Consider the following 9,022-nt stretch of genomic DNA (forward strand, 5'->3'; position numbering starts at 1 on the left):
AAATTTTGCAGAAAAGCATTCTTGATACATGTCCCACTTGCCCACAGTCTCGGTGGGAGGAACATGATAATCCTGCCCATTCCCTAGTACCAGTATTCACAAATGTTTCCCACAGCTATTTTATTTGCTTACATAAGGACCAGGGTTTGGCCTGGTTATTACCATTAATAAATTATAAATAAAAATCACAAAAATATATGAAGGTGTACACCTTAAAGCATATTGCTCTTTAAAGAAGAGTCAGTCCCATAGAAAAATGCCTTATATATCAGGATCTACATTGAAGCCACTAATTCAGCCTGCAAAAATACTAGTTTTTTGTGGATATCAGGAGGGCTCATATAGCTGGGCAATGGAATTCCAGGTCACAGTCTGAACCAAGGCGTGAGCACCAGGTGAGAAGGCATGGCTAACCCAGGGAGCTCAGGTGCAAGCGATGCACCTGAGTGACTGGAAGGGGGGTGGAGCCTGGATCCACCCCTCCTCACCCTCATTTAATAGTTAGCAGCCAAGGGGGGTAATATCTTTTTGGATAAAGATTGCACTCCTCTTGAGCTGTTACTGGCTATTGGAAGGGGTAAGCCAATTTTCTTTCTTCTTGTGGTTTTTTTTTTTTTTTTTTTTTAAACCTGCTAGTGCTCTATAGGGTTTGTATCACACTAGCAGGCACTGTTATCACCTTCTTTTGCCATGCAAGCTGCATGTATAGTTGGTGCTAATATGGAAAAATCAAACCTTCTAAAACTCATACTATGCTGGTTTAGAACCATTCATTATTGTAGCCAAGGGGACTGTTCTGATGATCTAAACTTACCACCTTCTGAGCTGAGGCAAAAGAACTATACTTAGCAAACTATACTTAGAATGCTTGCTAATTATGTGATGTTTGAAAGGCAAACAGTTTAGAATTGTATATATCAAATTTAAGATCTATCATGTCCCTAGACAAGTTATCTGAGAAGTTAATTAGCCTGATACTTAAGGTTTGTGCTTTATTAGAGCATGACCTGGTCCAGTTTCAGTTTCCAGCAAGTAGCTGCCAATGTGAAGTGCCCAAAAACTGCCTCATCTTCATCAAGGAAGATGTCTGTAAACTATTGTCATGCAGCATTTTTCTCTTCAGAGCCAAACTAAACATATTTTAGGTATCTTGGAGGAATCACATCTCCTATACTGATAGACATTTCAAAGAATTAAGTACCCCCAGAGGTCCTTTCTGACCCCACTTTCAATTTTTCATCGTATTTTGTGAATGGTAGACAAGATTCCTCAGTAGAGGAAATATATCACCATACTTTTTAGCCTTTAGTAAGGAAAAGGTTGTCCATGCTGAAGATAAAGCTTTCTGAATCATTCTCTCCACTAGCTTTCTTGTTTTGATCTCTCCATGATGTGGAGGCGCTCACTGGGATTTTTCTGTATGCACTGTACTCATCATCCTAACAAGACTGATATCTTCAGCATTATCTTTGTTTTTTCCCCACTCATTTTAATATCTCAAAAATACTAGTAACTAAGCTACCCTTACAATGTGATATACATGCTGACTTTCATCATGACAACTGTATTTAGCTGCCAGCGAAGTAGCAACTACATTAAATAAGGAGTCTGTTGCCCAAAAGAGAGAGGTTAATTTTTCGCATTTTTCCTGTTACTGTAACTGAGTGTTCCCTATCCAAGTCCTCCATCTGTGCACACACTATAGGATATTGCTATGCAATGAATTCCTGATTCAGCAAAATACTCTTAACACATGCTCAGCTTTGAACATGCTTCAAGAAGTATTTGCTGAAGCAACAGAAAAAATAATAATTTGTCAAAGAAACAGCAAAAGCAGGCTGAAGGAGGATGAGGTCTGTGAAGAGACAAAATGAAATCAAACAAAAATAAACATTTGCCTGCTTGAATGGGAGCAGACTTCTATGGATTGATGTATGGAAACTGGGTTGTACCTCTGCTCCAGAAGAATCACGTGATAAGAGGTGAAAAGTAACAAATCTGAGACCTCTTGTGGGACAGTCTTCTAAATTTACATACAAAAAATGCCTGTTAGTAGCAGCGTATGTCACAGGCCTTCAAAGTCCTGGAATATTTTTTTTGTCATATATCCATAATGACCCATAGCTCAGACAGAAAAAGCCAACACAGCTGCTTCTAGCCCACTGGCCATAAAATCATTTTCTAGTGATTCCAGTCTCTTTTGCCCTTGTTTAATTGCCCAGGTCAAATCATCTGTCAGGCTTACCCAGCAATAAAATTGTTTTGTGCTCTTGTCAAGTGTCATCCCAATTTGACTGTGGTGTTCACTGTTCTGTTCTGTACGTCTTCAAAACTGTAAAACAAAGTTATCACCATCTCTGGAGATGGGAAATCACTGCGGTGAACTTCACAAGGGTGAAAATTCACATCTGCCAGCTCACTAGGTCTGTCTAGTGTTTCTTTTCAATGCCCTCTGGATCTGGACATCCAGATCAAGAATTTTTCTTGCATTTTTTATAAGGGTCAGTATTTTCCTAATTACATCTGCATTTGACTGTAAAGATCTGAAGCTATGCCACTGCTGTTTCTGTTCTCTTTATTTCTTCTTTTTTTCCTCATACTATTAGAAAGTGCAAACAAATGGGCAAACTACCCAAACAGCAGAGAATATTTCTTCACTAGTTAAAAGCACTGAAAATCAGAGTGTGCTTTAAGACATGAGAGCAACTGGATTGGCGATAGCTAACTGTTGAACTAAAAGATGTCACCGTGTCATCTGTTGAGCAATAAAGCTGCTCTGCTGCCACTGCTCATTCAGGAGCATCCTCCAGTTACTGGCACCAGAAACAGATGTGAGGGGGGAACACTGGAAATAACAAATTATTCCTCATCACATACTGTTGAATAATCCATCTTGAAGCCTGCTTCCTTCTTGTTTTTCCTTGTTAAGGGTCATGAAACCTTGGAGACTTGTGCGCTTTCTTACCATAGAGTCATAGAACAGCTTGGATTGGAAAGGTCCTTGAAGATCATTCAGTTCCAACCCCCTACTGTGCAAAGGGTTGCCACCCACCAGATCACGCTGCCCAGGGCCCCATCCAGCCTGGCCTTAAATCTTATCTTTAAATGAGTCTCATATATTTAAAAAAAAAAAAAAAAAAGCATCAGATGAAATGCCCATGTAAGTATAAGGTGAAACTGAAGCTTTGAAGTGCTCAGTTTTCCACTGGACTTAGAACAGCATCTAGGTGCGTTAAGTCACAGGTTTCAAAATATGTTAAGTCCTTCTGACTGGAAAAGAAGAAGCATGGTTGAAGATAGTGACGCTCAGTAAGTAGACGTACCTGCAGCAAATCTTCATTACCCAGCGGATGGGTGGGTGTGGCTACAGAGCAAACCCTGCATAACAGCCTCTCTCCATATGCCACATTCCACGGCCGCTACTACTCATACATAAAGCTTTCTGAAAAAGAAAAGTCTAAGAAGCGCAGAGGAGTGCAAACAAGCTGAGCACACCTCTCTTTAGCTGCTGTGTCTTATATTCTTGCTTTCAAAGGGTTCTGTCCTGTATTTACGAAGCATCTCTTAGCTCGTAATCTCCAAGCAACTCAAAAGCTCCCATGAATTAGGACTGCAGAGCTCTGTTGGTGCAGCGGAGTATAATTACTCTGCCTCTGTCTTTCCCTCTTTCTCTTCCATCTGGAGAAACAAAGGAGACAAATTAATCACCAAGTTCTGCCACCGTTATTTAAGTTGAACAGCTCTTTTGTCCTGAATAGTCACCTCGATTCCTCCTGGTTGAATACTGTGCTGCTTAATTTGGGAAAGAGGAGCAGATGCAGGCGTTACATGACTTATCTCAAGGTTTTGATAAAGGAGACAGAAAATCTGCTGGCTTTCAATTTGCTAGTCTGAAATTAGAGTAAATAGTTTGTCGTTAGAATAAATCATCCATCTGACAGGGCTTTTCTGTGGGGCCTTGGCAGTATCAAACTCAGGAGCACATTATACCATCTTTCACAAATCCACCACGTTAACCCAGTCCCAGAGCTGATTCAAGCTCTTTTTGGTAGGTTGGTATCTCTGTTCTAAACTGATGACTGTGAAAAGAAGCTTATATGTATAGTTGTGTGCTTAAAGAAATGTCCCTGCTGAATTTTGTGTTCTATTATATTTTCCAAAGTAGTAACTCCCTTTCTCTCTGTGCCATCTCCACCTTCCTAATCAGTGCTGAAAATGGTTCAGAGGAAAGCTTGGCTTTTGCCTGTGATAAGCTGATAATATTCACCTATGGGTTGATGATGAGATTTTGTCCTTCAGAATAAGAAGCAGTTACTAATATTTTGTCCACAAATATCTAACTCACAGGTCACCTTTTTCCACTAAAAAAGTTCCTCTGGAAGAGCTACACCTCTTCACAGGTTTTCATAGATTCACCTTGATCAGCTTCCCCATTCCTCCCTCCAAATGCACTACAAAATGGGAAAAAGTGTTCCCAGATAATTTGCAGGAGTGCATTATACTTGCTCAGTGCTGCCTAACAATTAGTGTCACTTGGCATGTTACTGTCTTTTTCCTTCTAGAAGCAAATTCAATAGCTATTTCAATAGAACGGGGGTGGTTTTGGCAGCTATGTGACCCAGATACGAGCCTCAGTTTGAGAGTATTTTCAGCATGGCTGTCTTGGCTTATCTCTGGGTTGGGGATGTGAAGCTCTCTGTAAGCATCCAGCTGCAGTGGAGTTAGGCAGCTGGAGTCCTGGCTGCTCACTTAGGGCAAAACGTCAAGGGCCAAGCTGCATAGAAAATGCCTTGGCAGTTGCTCAATGGCGGGAGGAGAGGAGAGAAGGCAGAAGGAGTGGGTAAAACAGATCCTACAAACAAGGAGGGGAAAAAAAGCTTTGCTGCACCTGAGATGGGGAGATGGTTCTGTTCTGTGTTTAGGTTATCTGGTTTCCAGCTCCTCTCTGCTCTCAGTACCAGACCAAACAGGAGATGTGCAAAACCTGGAGTAGATTAAGGGGATACTAATGGGGGAGTGTCACACCATCCTTCTGTCATCGCCTCTTAGTCTGAGCAAGAGCAGTGTTGTGTCAGAAGGTGATTTAGAGCAGGGCTGGGTACTGCCTGAATGCCTGCGCTCTGCTGTGCCCACAGGACAGGAGTCAGCAAGTACCTCCAGTGGGGCAATGTGTTCATTTTCCTGCCTCCGACTGCTGCCTCTGCCAAGGACGTGGCAGTGTGCTACACAGCCTGCCATATCCTCTTCCTGGCTTACTCATTATACTGAATTTTGTAGGCTAGCAGAAAGGAGGCTGTGCCAGCTTGATGTCACCTAAGAAACCTCCTGTGTCGTGGGGCGTCTTTGACAGCTTCATTTGGGCAGCTTTGTTTGTTCTCTGTGCTGTATTAGCAGCACAAATGGGTGGAAACTGAATCAACTATCCAGCCTCCAACATATGAGCTGGAATAAGCCGGCTCCAGGAACATTTTCCCTGTGTTTTATGCCCACTGCAGGAGGTGGTGGTTTGTGTCCAGGAAAGCTGGAGAGAAAACCTAGCAGGTGATAACAGTGCAAACAGATTGAGAGGATGGCATGGAGCTGGAAAAAATGCCAGATATCTCCAAATCCAAGTGCCTACACTTAGAATCATCTGTCACAGTGATTGCACCAAGAGTCTGCTGACTGACGGTTCTCAGATATTGCTCTTACCATCCCTTTCCGTGTCACTTTACCATGATCACACAGGTTGGGACGGGCTGTAAATGTGAGAACAAGGAGACTTGCAGTAACGTGCATCCTACCCAGTGTGGACGTTTGAACCAGAAAGCCCTGTCTGAGAGATGGCTAAATTTAGGTGCGTTGTCTGTAAATGGCAAAGACAGGGAGTCTTCAACCATCAGCTGCTATCAGAGCTGGCTCCTGCTTGTTAAACTTCCATTGCCCTGATTAGGGCCACGCACAGGGAATGAGGAGTTAGCCGGTTAGGAAATGCACATATCCTGAAAGCCAGAGGGAATTATTTGTGTTTATTCCTATCTCCTCACTGATGACTTCAAGTACCTGTATAAGAATGAATGAGTTTCCAGAGTTCTTTTGGTAGAGATTTACTATGCTTATTTTTCTTGTTTTTTTTTCTTGTTTAAGCAAATGGGGGGGAAAAAAGATGCCATAAACTGTCCAGTTCTACAGCAGCTTATATGTTGAAGAACTGTTTAATTTCAGAATTGGAGGACATGTTAAAGATAACATATTTGACCTGGATTATGCTATTAGTTAATTGTATCCATACTGGGTGCTCTTTTCCAGCTGCAGGCTCTCACTAGATTTCCCCAGCCCTGTGACACCAGTTTCCACGCTCTCCCTTTCCTCTGCTTCAAGCACATGAGTAGATTTACTCACTTGAGGTGTAGAATGCTTAAGATCCTTAAAGTGAAGCATATCCTTAAGGGTTTTACTGGACAAAGGCCAAAGATGTGCAGCGTTGCTCATGTCTCATCATATACATGAGACATGCACTAATAAACAAATGAAACAAGTTCTGTCATGTGCTAATGGCACTTTTTTCAATTTGCTAGCTGACATGTTTTCCAGTGCAGATGTTTTTGAATGTAAACAAGGAGAAAACAGCACAGAAGTGGTCAACATTTTGGTTTTCATTTCATTCCAAAATTACAATTTTAAGAATGATTTCCCCTTAAATCTTGCATCTGTGTGTGCCTTGGCACCCAGAGTGGCACCGTTTGAAAGGAACAGTGCATTCAAGAAGTGCTGACACATACAGCTTCACTCCAACTATGGGAAAACACTGCTATAATTAACACCAGGGATTCTCTTCATTTCCATTAAAACTATGATATATTTTCCCCTGTAACCTGAAAAATGGCTGCAGGGTTGTGTTTGTAGTTGTTGTTGTTTGGGTTTGTTTTTTTTTGGTCCCAACCCTTACTTTTCAATTCACGCTCTTTAAAAATAAATACTTTTTTTTTTTTTGAACTTTGATCCTCTGCCAAAACTTGTATAAGCAGCAGTTCATGGAATAATATGTTTCTCCTAATTTATGCAAAGAATGGGAAAGCATTTCCACTAACACTACAGATGGCCGTGCCCTGTCTGTAGCTGCTATGTAATCATATAAATGGAGTTCTGACACTTCTGCACACTTATACCACAGTTATACCGCCTAACAGGTTTATTAGTCTAAGCTCAATAGCTCTGCCAACCTGAGAAAACCTGAAGGACAAACTCTTTCTTTTAATTACTGTTATGTTTTCCCAGGCGCTTTAGGAGACAATGATGCACGAGCCATGGCTAACACTGAGAAAAGCTGCTGAGAATCTATACTGATTGTATGGTGAACCACTCTGCTTCCTAACTGTGCCTCCCAGTCTGTCTGTGTCAGGTACACCTCATTGCTGTGTCAGCTCCCCCCCCCCCCCCCCCCCATTAAAAATGATCATCTGTGAAGATAGCCAAGAGGCTGTGTCCATGTGCGATGGCTGTGAGCAAATGTGAACCTTTCCCCTGAGGTCAAGAATCTTTGGATAAAGCCTTTGGCAGCTGGGAGCTGGCTGTGACCACTGATCACCCCTCTGCGGGTGGACAGGGCTCCCTTAAAAGCTGTCCCAGAGGGGACCAGATCTCAGAGGATCTTTGTCCTGTTTGGATCTAGAGGCAAGAGGATTGCAACATGATATCTGTAACAAGACAGAAGTCAAAAATGCAGAGAGCTGTGCAGGTTAGTACCTGAAATGTCTCTGCACGTTAATTATTCCTGTTCAGCAGCAGCTCTAACAGCTTTCTTTTGACAGTTAAAGAGAAATGTAATAAGAAGATGAGCTGAAAATGACGACTGCTGTCTCAATAAGCTGCAGAAGCTCCATTAATGTTCAGTATTGGAACATACTTTTTCCCCATCTCTAAAACATTTGTGCTTGCACTGAGTGTCACAGCACCCTGAGTGTGTGCCTGTGTCTCCAGCAGGCTCAACACTTTGGTGGTCTCTTCCATGAGCGGATAGTGGCTGCTTCTTGAGAATGTTTCACTGAAAGACAAAGCACAGGATTGCATAATATATCTTCAGCATGTCTCTGGGCAGGTTGCTGATAACCTGTGTTTCAGCCCGTTCCTCCTGCTGTTTGGAGCACACATCTGCTCTGCACACTGTAACTGAGGAGCCCACTTTCTGCACGGAGATCAAGGGATCTGATGAATGGCACAGAGACATAATTTATAGGGAAGTAACCTGAGAAACAGCACTGGAATCTTTTCACCCATAAGTAATGTGTCTTTTCACGTGATTTTGAAGATCTGAGTCTTGTGGTGAAGCACGCTATGGTGAAATTCCTCCCTGTGTTACCTTGGTGGACTTCTCATGGCAAAGGCAACCCAAGGTTTACAATCTCTTTGGATGGAAATGCAGAACTGAAATACAGAATAGCAGCCCCTTTGTTGAAAATTGCTGCTCAGGACAGGGAAGAAAAATCCAGGGCTAAAGCAGAAGCCCTATGGGACTTTCTGCCCTGAGCCTGTTCTTTGTCAGAGCTGACGGCAGCAGCCTGGGTGCATGAACCGCCCAGATCTCATGCCCTCAGAGCCCTTTCCTTGGCTGTTTTTATTAATCTTCTCTTGTAAAGCTCCCCCCTGTTATAAGCTCCAGCTCTGGCTTCTCATTAATTGCCACTTAAGAACTGGACTGGTGGTTTGGACAATTAATAGCCTAATAAGTGAAGGAGCCTTTCACCTCAGGGTAAGAAATTCAAATCCAACCCACAGTAGTCTGGGGAAGTCATTAGCTCCAGATGGCTCATCAACAGCCAGCTAAACTGCAGCAGGGACCCTTGTGCCCTCCTTTCTACACAAGGCACCATGTCACTACATCCCCAGTGTCCCATGGCCATAGGGCATGGGCTGATCCAGGCAAGAGAACAGCTTCTAAGCCCGGTGTCCAGTGGTGGGGTGATGCTTGTTTGTTCCCTGTGCTTGAAATGAACCCTGTGAGCATCTGCAGGACAGACAGACTCATCAGGGCTCGCACACAACA

At 42.8% G+C, this 9,022-nt stretch overlaps 1 long non-coding RNA gene across 1 annotated transcript; it reads left to right on the forward strand.

Moving 5' to 3' along the window:
* LOC110402166 lies at positions 534-8,568 on the forward strand. Its single transcript, XR_002440951.1, has 4 exons — positions 534-577; positions 7,258-7,381; positions 7,652-7,717; positions 7,791-8,568. It is a non-coding gene; the product is annotated as an uncharacterized LOC110402166 (long non-coding RNA).

Source organism: Numida meleagris, chromosome 6, assembly GCF_002078875.1.
Source record: "Numida meleagris isolate 19003 breed g44 Domestic line chromosome 6, NumMel1.0, whole genome shotgun sequence".
In the NCBI taxonomy this organism is placed as follows: domain Eukaryota; kingdom Metazoa; phylum Chordata; class Aves; order Galliformes; family Numididae; genus Numida; species Numida meleagris.